An 18,269-nucleotide genomic window follows, 5' to 3' on the forward strand; every position below is an offset into this window, starting at 1 on the left:
AACTCTTTGTAAATAAAGTGTTATATGTAAATCATTATTATATTTTGTATGCTTTTGTATATTTTATGCCCAAGAGTACATGGGGAGTTTTATTATGGCTGTTCACATGTATCTTAAGTTATCTGGCAAACTATATAATAAACTGGAATAAAACCTAATTTTTTTTCTAGAAACTGTGTCAGTCAAGTGACAATCAAAATAGTACTGGCCTAGAATCAAGGGATATGAGTTCAAGACGCAGAACTACTTACTATTTTTTGACCCTGGAGAAGTGACAGTCTCTCTGAACCTCAATTTCCTCCACTGTAAAATGAACTAGATGAACTCTAAGGTCTATTATGTCTTTAAAGCAATCTTTTTAAAAATTTTTTTGGTTTATTTATTTTATATTATTACAATATTTGTTTTAAGAGTAAATATAACCCCCCCAAAAAAAGATGAGAAGCCTTAAGAATAGTAAGAGAGAGAAAAAAAATTGTATTTCAGCCTGTGCTCAGATTCCACGGCTCTGTCTCTGGGGTGAGTTGCTTTCTTTATTATAAGTCCACAAGAGAAGTTGCTTCAATATTTTTCCCTCAGTTGCTATTATTAGCTGTACCTCCACTCTATTTCTCCCCACTCTCATTTATTCTCTTCTCTCTCTCTCTCTCTTTTCATCCTGGCCTGTCCAAATGTGTGTTGTATCTAAGTATCCTCTCCCTCGATCTTCCCTCTCTTCTATCACCTATTTCTCCCCTTCTCTCCCCCTCCATTCCCCCTTATCCAATTCTTCTCATTTTTTCCTAGGGTAAGATAAATTTCTACACCCTATTAAATGTGTATGTTATCTCCTCTCTCAGCCATTTCTGATGAGAAGAAAGACTCACTCATTCCCCCTTATCTTCCCCAATTCCACTCTATTGTAAAAGCTTTTACTTGACTCTTATGTAAAGTATCTTAACCCCTTCTTCCTCTCCTGTCTCTTCCTCCCAGGACTTTCGTTGTCAACCATTGTCTCCATCTTTTTACTATATTATACCATTATATTCTGCTCCTTCCTGTCCTGTCTATATATGCTCCTTATACCTGCTTTTATAAATGAGAAAGTTCATATGAGTTGTCTGTATCTTCTTCCCATGCAAGGATGCAAATTGTTCCACATCATTAAGTTCCTCATAGTTAGTCCTTCTCATCCACCCCCCTCTATGATTGACCAGAGTCTTGTATTTGAAGATCAAGCTTTCTGGTCAGCTCTGGTTGTTTCAGTAGGAAAATTTGGAAGTCCCCTGTTTCATTTAAAGTCCATATTTTCCCCTGAAAGAGGATGTTCAGTTTCACTGGGTAGTTGATTCTTGGTTGTAAACTAAGATCTTTTACCTTCTAGAAAATCATATTCCAATCCCTACAAGCCCTTAATGTAGATACTACCAGATCCTGTGTAATCCTGACAATGGAGCCATGGTAGTTGAATTGTTTCTGGCAACTTTTAGTATTTTCTATTTGACTTGGGAGTTTTGGAATTTGGCTATAATATTCCTGAAAGTTTTTCTTTTGGAATCTCTTTCAGGAGGTGTTCAGTAAGTTCCCTCAATTTCTATTTTACTCTCAGCTTCTAGGATCACAGGGAAATTTTGTGGTATTATTTCTTGAAAAATGTAGTCTAGATTCTTTTCCTGGCCATGACTTTCAGGTAGCCCAATAATTTTAAAATTCTTTCTCCTGGATCTGTTTTCAAGGTATGTTTTTTTCCCAATGAGATATTTCACATATACTTCTAATTTTTGCCTTCTTTGGAAGAGTTTTATTTCTTCCTGATTTCTTGCAAAATCATCATCTTCCTTTAGTTCCATTATGCATTTGAAGGAGTTATTTTCTTCAGAGAGCTTTCCTATCTCCTTTTCCAGCTTGTCAATTTTGCTTTTTAGGTCATTCTTCTCCTCATTTGCCTTCTGTTTTGCTTTTTTCCATTTGGCCTAAACTGGTTTTTGTTTTAATTTTTGTTAAAGATATTATTTGAGTTTTACAATTTTCCCCAAATCTTGCTTCCCTCCCCCCACCCCCACCCCACAGAGAGCACTCCATCAGTCTTTACTTTGTTTCCATGTTGTACCTTGATCCAAATTGGGCGTGATGAGAGAGAAATCATATCCTTAAAGAGAACAGAATTCTCAGAGGTAACCAGATCAAACAATAAGACATCTGGGTTTTTTTCCCCAATTAAAGGGAATAGTCCTTGTACTTTGTTCAAATTCCACAGCTCCTTATCTGGATACAGATGCTACTCTCCTTTGCAGACAGCCTAAAATTGTTCCCAATTGTTGCACTGATGGAATGAGCAAGTCCTTCAAGGTTGCACATCACTCCCACGTTGCTGTTAGAGTGTACAGTGTTTTTCTGGTTCTGCTCATCTCACTCAGCATCAGTCCATGCAAATCCCTCCAGGTTTTGCTGAAATCCCATCCCTCCTGGTTTCTAATAGAACAATAGTGTTCCATGACATACATATACCACAGTTTGCTAAGCCATTCCCCAATTGAAGGACATTTACTGGATTTCCAATTCTTTGCCACCACAAAAAGGGCCACTATAAATATTTTTGTACAAGTAATGTTTTTACGCTTTTTCCTCATCTCTTCAGGGTATAGAACCAGTAGCGGTATTGCTGGGTCAAAGGGTATGCATATTTTTGTTGCCCTTTGGGCATAGTTCCAAATAGCTCTCCAGAAGGGTTGGATGAGTTCACAGCTCCACCAACAGTGTAATAGTGTCCCATATTTCCCACATCCCTTCCAACAATGATCATTATCCTTCTTGGTCATACTGGCCAGTCTGAGAGGTGTGAGGTGGTACCTCAGCGTAGCTTTAATTTGCATTTCTCTAGTAATTAATGATTTAGAGCATTTTTTCATATGGCTATGGATTGCTTTGATCTCCTCATATGTAAATTGCCTTTGCATATCCTTTGACCATTTGTCAATTGGGGAATGGCTTTTTGTTTTAAAAATATGGCTTAGTTCTCTGTATATTTTAGAAATGAGTCCTTTGTCAGAATCATTAGTTGTAAAGATTGTTTCCCAATTTACTACTTTTCTTTTGATCTTGATTACATTGGTTTTATCTGTGCAAAAACTTTTTAATTTAATGTAATTGAAATCATCTAACTGGTTTTTAGTGATGTTCTTCTGTAGTCATAAACTGTTCCCCTTTCCATAGATCTGACAGGTAGACTAGTCTTTGATCTTCTAATTTGCTTATAGTATTGTTTTTTATGTCTATGTCCTGTAACCATTTGGATCTTATCTTGGTAAAGGGTGTGAGGTGTTGGTCTAATCTAAGTTTCTTCCATACTAACTTCCAATTATCCCAGCAGTTTTTATCAAAGAGGGAGTTTTTATCCCAGTGGCCTGACTCTTTGGGGTTATCAAACAGCAGATTACTATAATCCTCTCTGCTTTTACACCTAGTCTATTCCACTGGTCCACCATTCTATTTCTTAGCCAATACCAAACAGTTTTGATGACTGATGCTTTATAATATCATTTTAGATCGGGTAGTGCTAAGCAACCTTCATTTGCTTTTTTTTCATTAAACTCCTGGCAATTCTTGACTTTTTATTTCTCCATATGAATTTACTTACAATTTTTTTCTAACTCATTAAAGTAATTTTGGGGGATTTTGATTGGTAGGGCACTAAACAGATAGTTTAGTTTTGGTAGAATTGTCATTTTTATTATATTAGCTTTACCTATCCATGAGCAGTTATTTTATTATTTATTTTATTATATTAGCTCTACCTATCCATGCCCAGTTATTTAAATCTAATTTAATTTGTGTGAGAAGTGTTTTATAATTGTTTTCAAAAAGATTCTGAGTCTGTCTTGGCAAATAGACTCCCAAGTATTTTACACTGTCTGAGGTTACTTTGAATGGGATTTCTCTTTCTAGCTTTTCCTGCTGTTTCCTGCTAGTCATATATAGGAAATTTGTGGATTTATGGGGGGTTATTTTATAACCTGCAACTTTGCTAAAATTGCTAATTGTTTCCAGTAATTTTTTAGATGATTTCTTGGAATTCTCTAGGTAGACCATCATGTCATCTGCGAATAGTGAGAGTTTTGGCTCTTCCTTCCCAATTCTAATTCCTTTAATTTCTTTTTCTTCTCTAATTGCTGATGCTAACATTTCTAATACAATATTGAATAGTAGCAGTGATAATGGGCACCCTTGTTTAACCCCTGATTTTATTGGGAATGCCTCTAGCCTCTCCCCATAGAGTATAATGCTTGTTGATAGTTTCAGATAGATACTGCTAATTATTTTAAGGAACAGTCCATTTATTCCTACACTCTCTAGTGTTTTTAATAGGAATAGATGCTGTATTTTGTCAAAAGATTTTTCAGCATCTATTGATATGATCACATGGTTTCTGATAGGTTTGTTATTGATATAATTGAGTATACTAACAGTTTTCCTAACATTGAACCAACCCTGCATTCCTGGAATAAATCCTACTGGATCATAATGTATTATCCTAGTGATGACTTGTTGTAGTCAATTTCCTAAGATTTTATTTAGGATTTTTGCATCTATATTCATCAGGGAAATAGGTCTATAATTTTCTTTCTCTGTTTTAACTCTTCCTCATTTAAGTAACAGTACCATATTGGTTTCATAGAAAGAGTTAGGCAGAGTTCCATCTTTCCCTATTTTTCTAAAGAGTTTATATAGGATTGGAACCAATTGTTCCTTAAATGTTTGGTAGAATTCACTTGTGAATCCATCAGGCCCTGGAGATTTTTTTTAGGGAGTTCAATAATGGCTTGTTGAATTTCTTTTTCTGAGATAGGGTTGTTCAGGTATTTAATCTCTTCTTCATTTAACCTGGGCAACTTATATTTTCATAAATATTCATCCATTTCACTTAGATTATCAAATTTATTGGCATAAAGTTGGGCAAAATAATTTCGAATTATTACTTTAATTTCCTCCTCATTGGTGGTGAGTTCACCTTTTTCATTTATAATACTAGCAATGTGGTTTTCTTCTTTCTTTTTTTAATTAAGTTGATGAGAGGTTTATCAATTTTATTGGTTTTTTCATAATACCAACTTTTGGTTTTATTTATTAATTCAATAGTTTTTTTGCTTTCAATTTTATTAATTTCTCCTTTAATTTTTAAAATTTCTAATTTGGGATTTGATTGGGGATTTTTGATTTGTTCTTTCTCTAATTTTTTTAGTTGCATGTTTAGTTCATTGATTTCCTCTTTCTCCAATTTATTCATATAAGCATTTAGAGCTATAATATATCCCCTGAGAGTTGCTTTGAATGAATCCCATAGTTTTTGGTATGTTGTTTCATAATTATCATTATATAGGATAAAATGGTTAATTCTTACTATAATTTGTTTTTTGGTCCACTCATTTTTTTAAGATGAGTTTATTCAGTTTCCAATTTGCTCTGGGTCTATATCTCCTTGGCCCAGTATTGCATATGACTTTTATTGCATTGTGATCTGAGAAAGATGTATTCACTATTTCTGCCTTTCTGCAGTTGATCATTAGGTTTTTATGTCCTAGTACATGGTCAATTTTTGTATAGGTTCCATGTACTGCAGAGAAAAAGGTATATTCCTTCCTATCCCCATTCAGTGTGCTCCATAAGTCTACTATATCTAATTTTTCTAACAATCTATTTACCTCCCTAATTTCTTTCTTGTTTGTTTTATGATTTGATTTATCTTGATCTGATAGTGGGAGGTTGAGGTCTCCTACTAGTAGAGTTTTGCTGTCTATGTCTTCCTGTAATTCTTTCAGCTTCTCCTCTAAGAATTTGGGAGCTGTCCCACTTGGTGCATATATATTCAATATTGAAATGACTTTATTGTCTATGGTACCTTTTAGGAGGATAAAGTTTCCTTCTTTATCTCTTTTAATGCTATCTATATTTGCTGCTGCTTTGTCTGAGATAAGGATTGCTACCCCTGCTTTTTTTACTTCAGCTGAAGCAAAATATATTTTGCTCCAACTTTTTGCCTTTACTCTATATGTATCTCTCTGCTTCAAATGAGTTTCTTTTAAGCAGCTTATTGTAGGATTCTCGGTTTTAATCCACTCTGCTATTTGCTTCCGTTTTAAAGGAGAGTTCATCCCATTCATATTCAAGGTTATGATTATTAATTCTTTATTGCCTTCTGTGCTATCTTCCCTCTGTTTGTATTTTCCCCCTTTCCCCCCCTTTTATCCATATTCCCCAGTATTTTGTTTTTGAATACCACCCCCTTCAGTGTGTTTGCCCTCCTATATGACACCCACCCCTTTCTTTCCCCTTTCCCTGTTCCCTTCCCTTCCTTTTGTTATTTCCCCTTATTTCCTCCACTCCCCTTCCCTTTCTTTGTCCCCCCTCCCCTCTTCCCCTTTTAATTCCAGAAAGGTTAGATGTTTTATAAGTTAACTTTGTATGTGTAGTTTGACTTTAAGCCAAGTCTGATGAGAAGAAGATTCAGGTGTTTCTCCTCTACTCCCTTCTTCCCCTCTATTACCCTAGGTTTTTTGTACCTCTTAGTGTAATGAGATTTGTCCCATTCAATCCCCTCCCTCCTCCCGTCTCTTTCCTGTCCCCCTTTTTAGGGAGGTAGTGTATTTTTTTTAGATCATTCTATCTAAGTCATAGAAAATTCTGAGTGTCTGTCCCTTCTAGTTCAGTATATTCTGTTGAATAGAGTCAAAATTCCTGAGAGTTATTAGGGTCTTTCTCCCCAGTGGAGTTAAAGCCAGTTACATCCCATTAGATAGCAGTCTCATGGATAGGTCATGGATGTCCATCATTTCTGGCTCGGTATATTCTCTCTGTTAGAGTTACATATCTCAGGATTTATAAGAGTCTCTTCCCCCCCCCCCCCCCATGCTGGGATATAGCCAGTTTCAACCTACTGGATTGCATTTTTTTCCCTTTACAGCCCCCCCCCCTTTTTTTTTAGCTTTTCATGTGTCTCTTGAACCTCCTGTTTGATATCCAAATTTTCTGTTTAGCTCTGGTCTTTTCATCAGAAATTTTTTGGAATTCTTCCATTTCGTTAAATGTCCATTTTTTTCCCTGGAAGAGAAGGCTCAGCTTTGCAGGAAAGTAGAGTCTTGGCTGCATTCCAAGCTCCCATGCTCTTCAAAATATCTCGTTCCAGGCCCTTCGATCCCTTAAAGTTGATGCAGCAAGGTCCTGCATGATCCTTACTGCGACTCCTTGATATTTGAATTGTTTCTTTCTGGCTGCTTGCAGGATTTTCTCTTTTATCTGATAGTTCTGTAGTTTGGCCACAAGATTCCTTGGTGTTTTCATTTTAGGATCTTTTTCTGGTGGGGATCTATGTACTCTTTCAATAACGACTTTGCCCTCCGATTCGATGATGTCAGGGCAGTTTTCCATCACTAGATCCTGTAATATTAAGTCCAGGCTTTTTTTCTCTTCAATGATTTCAGGGAGTCCTATAATTTTCAGGTTGACCGTCCTCGATCTATTCTCAAGGTCAGTGGTTTTATTGATGAGGTATTTCATATTTGCTTCTATTTTTTCTATTTTTTGATTTTGTTTAACTGACTCTTGCTGTCTCGTGGAGTCATTAGTTTCTGTAGACTCCATTATTTTTTTTGGGGGGGGGGGAGTTTTCTTCATTAACCTTTTCCAATTGGTCAATTCTACTTTGGAAAGAGCTTTCCATTTGACCAACTGAGGTTTTGAGAGAATTAATTTCTTTTTACATTTGCTCATTTGAGGATCTGAGAGAATTATTCTCATTTTTAATGGTCCAATTGATGATCGGAGAAATTTATTCTCCTTTTGTGTTTCTCCAATTCTACTTTCTAAGGTTTTGTTTTCTTGTTGCAAGGTATAAATTGTCTCCCCCAAATTTTCCAGTTGTTTTTTTTCTTTTAAATTTATTTTTTGTTCTCATTTTGCACAAATGTTTTTTTACATTAATAAAATGTTCTTGTTTACACGTAAACAAAATACCCCTCCTCCCCCATGAATATAGATAGACTTGTTTGGGCAAAAAAAGTAAAGGGGAAAGAAAAAAATTAAAATAAAAAAATAATAATAGTAATAATTATAGGTATGGCCAGGTGGCACAATGGATGAAGCACCAGCCCTGGAGCCACAAGGAACCGAGTCCACATCCACCCTCGTAAACCCAACAATCCCCCAGCCATGTGACATGCAGGCCACCCAATCCCTACTGCCCTGCAAAAACCAAAAAAAAAAAAGAAAGAAAAAAAGACACAAAATAAAATAAAATAGTAATAATAGTAGGGGTGGCTGGGTGGCAGACAGAGCATTGGCTCTTGAGCCAGGAGCACCTGGGTCCAAATCTGGCTCCAGACACCCAAAGATCACCCCGCTATGTAGCCCCAGGCAGGCCATCCAGCCCCACTTGCCCTGCACCCTCCCCCAAATAATAATAACAAAAATGTGCTTGAGTCTTTGTTCCAACACCAACAACTCTGTCATGGGTGGATCTCATTCTTTATGATAAGTACATCACAAAAGTTATTTCCATATTTTTCCATCATTGCCATTGCTGATCGCAACTCCCTCCTTTCTTATTTCTCCACTACCATGTACTCTAATTTCTCTCTCCTTTCACTATGACTCTGCTGTAGGGTCGCTAAGTGGCACAGCAGACAGATCACTGGTCCTGGGGCCAAGAAGCCCTGAGCCCCCATACCACCCCTTAGGCCCAGAATCCACCTGGCCCTGTGGTCCTGGGCAGGCCTTCCATTCCCAGCCCCTTGCAAGAAATAAGAAAGAAATTGTGTTATATCTGGACACTCTTCCCCCATGGTCCATCCTCTCCTCCTTTATTCACATCCCCACACCTTCCCCCTGCTCCCCCCTCCTTCTTCTCCAGATGTCTATACCCCATTGAGTATATTTGCTGTTTCCTGTCCTAGGCATCTCTGATGAGAGCAAAGTTTCCCTCATTCCCCCTTGCCTCCCCCCTTCCATATCATTGCAATAGCTAATTGTAATAAAAAAAATCTTATGTGAAGTATCTTGAACTATTCTCCCTATCCTGTTTTTTCTCCCATTCCATTTCCCTTTTTTTCTATTGACTCCATTTTTACACCATATTTTATCTTCAAATTCAGCTTTCTCCTGTGCTTCAACTATAAAAGCTCTCTCTACCTGCTCTATTAACTGAGAAGGTTCATATGAGTATTATGAGTGTCATTTTTCTATGCAGGAATACATGCAATTCATCCTCATTAAGTCCCTCATATTTCCCCCCCTCTCCTCCAATCTCCATGCTTCACCCAAGTCCTGTATCTGAAGATCAAACCTTCTGTTCAGCTCTGGCCATTCCAAAAGGAACATTTGAAATTCCCCTGGTTCTTTGAAAGTCCATCTTTTTCCCTGGAAGAAGACATTCAGCCTTGCTGGGTAATTCATTCTTGGCTGCATTCTAAGCTCTCTTGCCTTCCAGTATGTTGTATTCTAAGCCCTACGAGCTTCCCATGTAGCTGTTGCTAAGTCCTGTGTGATCCTGACCGCAGCTCCACGATATTTGAACTTTGTCAATCTGGCTGCTTGTAATATTTTCTCTTTGACTTGGGAGTTCTGGAACTTGGCTATAATATTCCTGGGGCTTGGTTTTTTGGGATCTCTTTCTCTGGGGTATCGGTGGATTCTCTCCATTTCTATTTTGCCCTCTGCTTCTAGAATATCAGGGCAATTTTCCTGTAGTAATTCTTTGAAAATGATGTCAAGGCTCTTTTCCTGATCATGACTTTCAGGTATTCCAATAATTTTTAAATTATCTTTCCTAAGTCTGTTTTCCATATCAGTTGTTTTTTCAATGAGTTTTTTCACATTTTCTTCTAATTTTTCATTTTTTTTGGTTTTGAAGTATTGATTCCTGATTTATGGTAAATTCATCAATCTCCCTGAATTCTATTTTTTGTCTGAAGGATTTGTTCTCCTCAGAGAGTTTTCTTATCTCTTTTTCTATCTGGCCAATTTTGCTTTTTAAAGCATTCTTCTCCTCAATAACTTTTTGAACTGTTTTATCCATTTGACCTAAGATGTTTTTTAGCATGCTATTTTCTTCAGCATTTTTTTGGATTTCCTTGACTAAGCTGCTGACTTCATTTTCATGTTTTTCCTGCATCTCTCTCCTTTATTTTCCCAGTTTTTCTTCCAACTCCTTCATTTGATTTTCAAAGTCTTTTTTGAGCTCTTTCATAGCCTGAGCCCAATTTCTGTTTTTCTTGGAGTCTTTAGATGCAGGAGCTTGTGCTTCCTCATCTTCAGACTGAGTATTTTGATCTGTCTTGGGCTCATTTGCAAAATATTTCTCAATAGTCTTCTTTTTGTTTCTCTGCTTGCTCATTTTCCCAGCTTGGGCCTGGTTTCGGGTGTTTCTTGAGCTTTTGGGACACTCCCACAAGGGTCTCGGTGTGTGAGGCTCTGTCCTCCCTCCTGGTCTGTGAATGACCATAAGCACCTCCCTCTGCCACGCGGCTGAGGGGGGGGCCTGCTGTTCTATGGGGGGGCCTAGACTACCATCAGGATCTGAATGTGGTCAGAGCCCCAGAGTTCTGTTCCAGAGGCAGAGGACAGAGCTCTGCAGTCTCTCTTCACTCCCCTCCCTCAGCTCAATGGGCTCATGCCCTGGGGGTTCCTGCTTACCAGCTCTGCCTGCTTCTGTTTCCTGGATCAGGGTTGGGGAAAGACCATGCTGCTTGCTGTGTGCCCTGAGGGCTGGGCTCCAAGTGCTCACTCTGGCAGAGGTCCCCCGCTGTTCCCCCACTTTGTGCATGGTGCTCCCCAGGGTGCAGCTCAGGAGACTCCCCTGCTGCTGTGAGCTGAGACTCCCAGTACCCTGGGGCTGCTTCCGGGAGGCTGAGGTTCTTTGTCTCTGGTGGGCCACCCCTGTGGCGGGCTGCCTCTCCAGTCCCGGGGAGCAGAGCCTTTCTGCTCTTTTCCAGGTTACCTTGAGTAGGAGAACTGCCTCACTGGGACTCTTTGTGGGTTCTGTCTCTCGAAAGTTTAGAGTCCATAGCTGATGAATTTTATCAGAGAGCTCCTAAGACTCGATCCCTTCTTGTCGCCATCTCTCCAGTTCATTTTTAAACTCCTTCCTTATTTCTTCAAGGAAGTCTTTCTGTGCTGGAGACCAGATTCTATTCTCCTCAGATGTTCCAGGTCTCTCTGGGTTGGGGTCTTTCCCTTCCAGGAATTTTTCTATGGATCCACCTTTTCCACTGACCCTTTTTCATTATGCTAAGACCTTGAGTTGGGTGGGGCTGGTTCACCTGGGCTTGGGATCTCTAAAGGCTTTACTGAGTGCAGTTTCTCTGGCTGGCCAGTAGGAGGTGCTGGTTGACCTCTCTGGAGTGTCTGTGACCTTGGTTGAGAGGCCTTCTCCCTTTGCTTGAGGGAGAGAATTGGAGCTATTGAATTCTTTTGCCTTCAATCAATGGTGGGCTTTACCCTGGCCTGAGGTGACTCCTCAGCTGGGCTGGTTCTTTTGCTCACACACCTGGGCGTGAGGCAGAAGTAATTTGCATTTGTTTGGGAGGAGGCCTCAGTGCAATGGAGGCATGGACTCAGAGTTTCTCAGACCAGAGGAGCCCAGGGATGGTGTCCGCAGCTCTCCTGCACCAGACCTCTCCCTGCAGCCCCTTCCCCAAGCTCCAGGGCGACAGCACCAACACCAGCGCCTCTGCTTCCCCGCGGACCCAAGCCCCCTTTGTCCAGCCCCACAGCTGATACAGGAGGTCCAGCTCTCAGGCCCTCAGACTCCTGGTTCCAATTCAGCTGTTGATCTGACTGATCCCGGGCTCAGACTCACCTGCCGGTACTCAGCCAAGGCTGCTGCGGGAAACAAATCCTGAGGCAGATTTTCCTCTCCTGGCTTTTCTTTCTGGGTTTCCTGGTTCGGATTTCTTTTAAGAGGTTTGTTTCATGTGATAGATGGGGAAGAGATCAGGAGACTTTAGAACTGTGCCTGTCTTCTCTCTGCCATCTTGGCCGGAAGTCCCCCTAAACTGGTTTCTAACATATCATTTTCTTCAGTATTTTTTTGGATTTCTTTCATCAAGTTGCTGATTTGGTTTTCATGATTTATCTATATCACTCTCATTTCTCCTCCCAATTTTTCTTCCACCTCCTTTAACTGCTTTGCAAAGTCTGAAGCTTTTTTCCAACCCCTAGTCCTGGTGAAACATACCTCTCCCATGGAATTTCTAAGTTATCTTGGACTGAAAAATTGTATCACTCAGTCTTTCTGTCAGTTCTTCCCCTCTAACTTTTGGCTAGAGTCATAATTTGACAGATTTTGGAGTTTTGGGGGGAAGGAGTTTCTGGGAAATCCTGCCTTAATGCTGACATATTGGCTCCACCCCCTTTAAAACAATCTTAAAACCTGGAGCATCTATTTATTCCATACCATGGTACATGATTGGGCAGTATATGTATATGGGTATCAGGGGTAGAAATGTTTGGAATTCAAATATCAGAGTTTATAGACCTTGTAAAGTTGGAGTATCCATTGTCATTCAGTGGATATGAGCACAGAGAAGAGACCCAGTGGACCTGAATGGAATTGGTTAGAGAAAAATCAGGAAAGGAACAAATCAGACAGTATGTAAGTAGTCATACTCTTTTGATATCATCTTTGAGCAAACTGGAATTTACTGGCACTTGAGAGAATCTTGTGATCTCAGAACTATATAACACTGTAAAGCTTCTTAGCTTCATCAGCTAAGAACTGGAAGAAGCTTTAAAATCATCCAAGCCAAACATTTGATTTTATACACAAGGAGATGAAATAAATGACAAAGATCACCAAATGAATGTAAACAAGTCAAATGTCTCTCTGGGCATATTTTTTTTTCATTTGCAAAATGGGGATCATAGATTGTGAGCTGGAAGGGACTTGGAAGGTTATCTAGAACAAATCTCATTTTTTAGATAAGAAAATGGTTCTCAGAGAAGGGAAATGACCTGAGCAAGGTCAAGAAGTATTAGCTGGTAGAAGAACTGAGATTTGAATCCAAATCTTCTAATCCCCTACCCAACACTGTTATACTTCCACCCCAAGATCTTCCCAAGGGAACTCACCAAGGGATTCCCCATGGGAATATTTATACTTCCTACTTCATGGGATCACTATTAGGAAAATGTTTCATACATCTTATGAAGTCCAATAAAATATTAATTTTTATTACATTTTGTTATTTACTTTGCCAGACAACTTAAGACACATGTGAACAACCATAATGAAAGTCTTCATGTATGCTTGGGCATAAATGATACAAAAGCATACAAAAAATAATAATTCACATATAATGCTTTATTAACGAAGAGTTTTCCTTACAACAATCCTGTTCAGTAGTGAAATTTGAGGATGAATAAATTAAGGCTCAAAATAACTGATTCTGAGGATATATGACTAGAATGTATCCAGATGGCAAAGCCAGTATTCAGATTAAGGTATTTGCCTCTAAATCCAATGCTATTTCCTCTGCAGCAGAAATAGTTGATTGAGATTTCTAGTTCTAAAGTGTGTCTCTTTTCTCTGTTTTTTCAATGCTTCTGTTTAAGTAGGCTTCATTTGTTTGCTTGTTGAGAAAATTAGGATTAAAGAATTTACCCAGGGTCACACAGCTAGTAAGTGTCTGAGGTCAGATTTTAACTCAGGTCCTCTTGACTCCAGGGTGGGTATTCTAAAATCCATTAAGCCACCTAGTTATCCCTTCCTATTTAATTATAAGGAGTATTTATCAACAGGATTTTCTTCCTGATCATATAAAGCAATTTGAGAGCCTAAAACAAAATGAACAAGAACAAAAAAACAAACAAAAGCAAAGTTGACCAAAGAAAAGCAAAAAAAAAAAACAAACCCTAGCTATCTTTCTTTGACCTTTAGTATAGTCACTATTTCAATGTTCTTTTAGAGTCTTTACTTCCTTTAGAGCTTGTAGATAAAGATTGTCCATCTTAGAGGCCCATGTGTCACATTTTGCTAGAATTTGATAGGAAATAATCCATCCAAAGCATTACCTGAAAAATCAGAAAAGCCTATAAATGAAATCTGAAAATGGAATTTCTCATAACTATATTTTTTATCTTGTTCAGAGGAAATGGTTTCCTTGGCTTCTAACATAAATGCAGCCACTGATGTCAAAGCAAGTCAAAGATTTTAACAGAAATAAATTCAAGTGAATAAGTGACTTTTCATCATTTTTTAAAAAATATCCAGAAACATGACAATGAAAAGCAAAACTGTTAAAAAAAAACTAGATGGACACTAGAAAAATTGTCATTGTTTAGTCAAGTTTAACTTCATGAACCCATTTGGGGTTCTAATGTAGTTTATCATTTCCTTCTCAGATGAGAAAACTGAGGCAAACAGGTTTAAGTAACTTGCCCAAGGTCACACAGCTAGTAAGTATCTAAGGTTGAATTTGAATTCAGGAAGATGAGGCTCTTTTGAACCCTATCTACTGCATCATCTAGATGCTGGAAAAGGAAAAAAAGGATATAGAAATTACTTTGTATATATATATATATATATATATATATATATATATATATATATATATATATATATGCCAATATTATGATTATTGCCATAAATATTGTCATTAATATTAGTAGCAGATATTTATATAGTTCTGTTCTGTGCTAGAAAATGTGCTTAATGCATTCTGATTATCTCACTGATTCTCACAACAACCCTGAAAGGTGCTATTGTAAATTTCTATTTTACAGATGAGGAAACTGAGACAAACAAAAGTTAAGTGACTTGTCCAGGGTCCCACTTTGAGATTGGATTGAACCTCAAGTCATGCTGTTTTCAGCTTCTATGTTCTATTCACTGGGTTATCTAATTGCTTCATTGATCAACATGTCAATTCACAACAAATATTTCTTAACTGGGGGCAACTAGGTGGAAAATGTTGCCCAGCTTGAAATCAGAAAGATTCATCTTCCTAAGTTCAGATCTGGTCTCAGACCCTTTCTAGCTACTTAATCCTCAGCACATCACTTAACTTCATTTGTCTTAGTTTCTTCATCTGTAAAATGAGCTGGAGGAGAAAATGGTAAACCACTCTAGTATGTTTGTCAAAACTCCCTACGAGATCAATGTAATAAAGAGGAAATAAAAGGTAAGTTTTCAGGAGATAATAATATATCTTTTCTTGATCCACAGAATTCCATCTATTGAGAGTTTCCCCTAAATTTTCTGGTATTATAACAATAGAAACGAGTGAAGGATAACTGAGGGACACCCAGTGTGCTCCACTGACTTCCTTGCAATGTCAAACGCAAGGGAGAAAATATTCCAGTATGTTGGGTGGCCTCTCTGTGGTGAACTTGTGGGAGGTGAATTGTGTTAGATGGACAAACCTAGAGAGAATTTGATCTACGTCACTAGAGGAAATGCCCTCATGGCTAGCATCATTAAGGATTAATAACTAAGGTCACTGAGTATTTATGTTATAATAACAATAATGAGTGACACATATATATAGCAGTTTAAATGGTTTATTTACACATGAAATTACAGAAGATTTAAAAAATTGCCCTACTGTGGTTTGTCCACTCTTTAGATAAAGCCTTCATTGCAAATTAATGACATGTGTTGCAATTTTTATTAAAAAGAATTATGGAATGCTTTTGTATTTTTTCTGTTTGCTTTTCCATTTAGGGGTTCACAAAGGCTTAGAAACCACTGGCACCCATTTTGAAAGAAGTACAAATTGACCACCAACCAAACTCATCTAACTGTGTTCTCTTTAGTAATTGGATAGCCTCTGAACAAGTTCATTCTCTGATCAGAGGGGCAAATTTCTTTCCCACCCCTATCTCTAGAAAAGCAACTTCTTGGTCTATTCCTGTTCATTGGGGTGGGGGTGGAAGATAGGTTAATGAATTATCTATGTGATTCTAGGGCTTCATTTGAACATCTGTCATTGCTCCTCACCAAGAAATTGAAGTGGGAAAATGATTATTCAGTAATTAAATAATATTCTCCAGTCCTGATGGCCCTTGGGAGAAAGTCATGATTATAGGCCAGTTCCACTTCAGTCATTTTTCATCTTTATGTTGGTGGTGCAGAAGATAGAGAGCCATGAGGACCTGATTATAAATTTGGCCTCAGACATTTCCTGGGTGTGTTACCCCAGGCAAGTCACTTTTCCCTATTTGCCTCAATTTGCTCATTTGTAAAATGATTGGAGAAGGAAGTGGCAAACCAGTATTGTATCTTGTGATCCAAATGGGGTCATAAAGAGTCAGACATTAATGAAATTATTCAAAAATAATAAAATAAAATAACTTAAAATACAATATTTTAAAATAAAAATGTAAAGCTAACTTATCTGGAAAAGTATACATAATCCTGAGATTATGGGAAAAGAATATTTAATAAAATAGAGAATTTACATGTCTCCTGATAAAAATGGCCAAGAGTTGGATAGATTCTTGGAAACATAAACACAAGTGAGAAGAAATTTAGGGAGTCAAATATATAAGAGAAATTGAAAGAGATGTTTCTATTGTTGCTGTTGTCCTTCAATATTGAAGATGCCTTTAACATCAAGTAAATGCACATCATTTGTATTAAAGTGAGAGAATGTGTTGTACAAAATACCATATTCACTATCTCTTCCAGAACCATCATGACCCTGTGTCCTGTTATGTAGGAACAGAAGAACTATTGTGGGTCTGGATACAATGGAATGATAAGGAAATTGTTTACTTTCTAATTGTAGGAGAAGAAACAAATATCCCTTAGGACACCAGCATCTTCAGGTGAGAGAGATGAAACTAAATAAGGAAAAACTAGAGCCCTGAGGGTGAGGGAAGGGTGGAATGCTCTGTTTTGAAGACCTTAAAGGAAGATAGAAAGTGGGTGAAAAGAAGACACTAATGAAGAAAGGGGAATGAAGAGATGGTCTTTTTTTCTAGGTGAGTAGAAACAAAACATACCATTGTGGGGGGAGGGGAGGGGTATACAGCAGGAATCACATAGCTCTGGCTAGCATGTGAAATAGACAGAAGAGTATTCAACACTGCCCTGAATTCAAGCCAACCTCTAGTGGTCTCTTTGCTCTTGTGACTTCCCCGGGAGTTCTTCTGCAGTCTCAGATTCAGTCTGACTTCCTGTGGTCTTTGTCTATAGCTCAAGAACTTCATCAATCTAATTTATCCCTTCAAAAATAATCGGGGGGCAGAGCCAAGATGGTGACAAGAAGGGATTGAGTCTTAAGCTCTCTTTGATAAAACTTGAAACTAAGGACTCTAACTAAATTTTCAAGAGACAGAACCCACAAAGGGACACAGTGAGGCAGTTCTCCTACTCAAGGTAACCTGGAAAAGAGCAGAAAGTCTCTGCTCCCTGGGGTCAGAGGGGTGGCCCGCCAGAGGGGTGGCCCACCAGAGCAAAAGAACTTCAGCCTCCCAGAGGCAGCCCCAGAGCACTGGGAGCCGTGGCGCACAGCAGCAGGGGAGTCTCCTGAGCTGCAACCTTGGGAGCATCGGGCACAAAGTGGGGGAACAGCAGGGGACCTCTGCCAGAGCAAGCACTTGGAGCCCAGCCCTCAGGGCACACAGCTAGCAACTTGGTCTTAGCCCAGATCCGGAAACAGAAGCAGGCAGAGCGGTAAGCTGGAGCCTCCAGGGCATGAGCCCATTGAGCTGAGGGATGGTAGTGAAGAGAGACTGCAGAGCTCTGTCCTCGGCCTCTGGAACAGGACTCTGGGGCTCTGACCACATTCAGATCCTGATAGCAGTCTAGGCACCCCCCCATAGAACAGCAGCCCCCCCCACCTCAGCCCCGTGGCAGAGGGGGGTGCTTATGGTCATTCACAGACCAGGAGGGAGGACAGAGCCTCACACACTGAGACCCTTGTGGGAGTGTCCCAAAAGCTCAGGAAGCACTCCAAAACCAGGCTAAGGCTGGGAAAATGAGCAAGCAGAGAAACAAGAGGAAGACCATTGACAAATATTTTGCATATGAGCCCAAGAAGGATCAAAATACTCAGTCTGAAGATGAGGAAGCACAAGCTCCTGCATCTAAAGACTCCAAGAAAAACAGAAATTGGGCTCAGGCTATGACAGAGCTCAAAAAAGACTTTGAAAATCAAATGAGGGAGTTGGAAGAAAAACTGGGAAAAGAAAGGAGAGAGATGCAGGAAAAACATGAAAATGAAGTCAGCAACTCAGTCAAGGAGATCCAAAAAATGCTGAAGAAAATAGCATGCTAAAAACCAGCTTAGGTCAAA

The sequence above is a fragment of the Macrotis lagotis genome, chromosome 3 (genome assembly GCF_037893015.1).
Source record: "Macrotis lagotis isolate mMagLag1 chromosome 3, bilby.v1.9.chrom.fasta, whole genome shotgun sequence".
NCBI classification, from domain to species: Eukaryota; Metazoa; Chordata; class Mammalia; order Peramelemorphia; family Peramelidae; genus Macrotis; species Macrotis lagotis.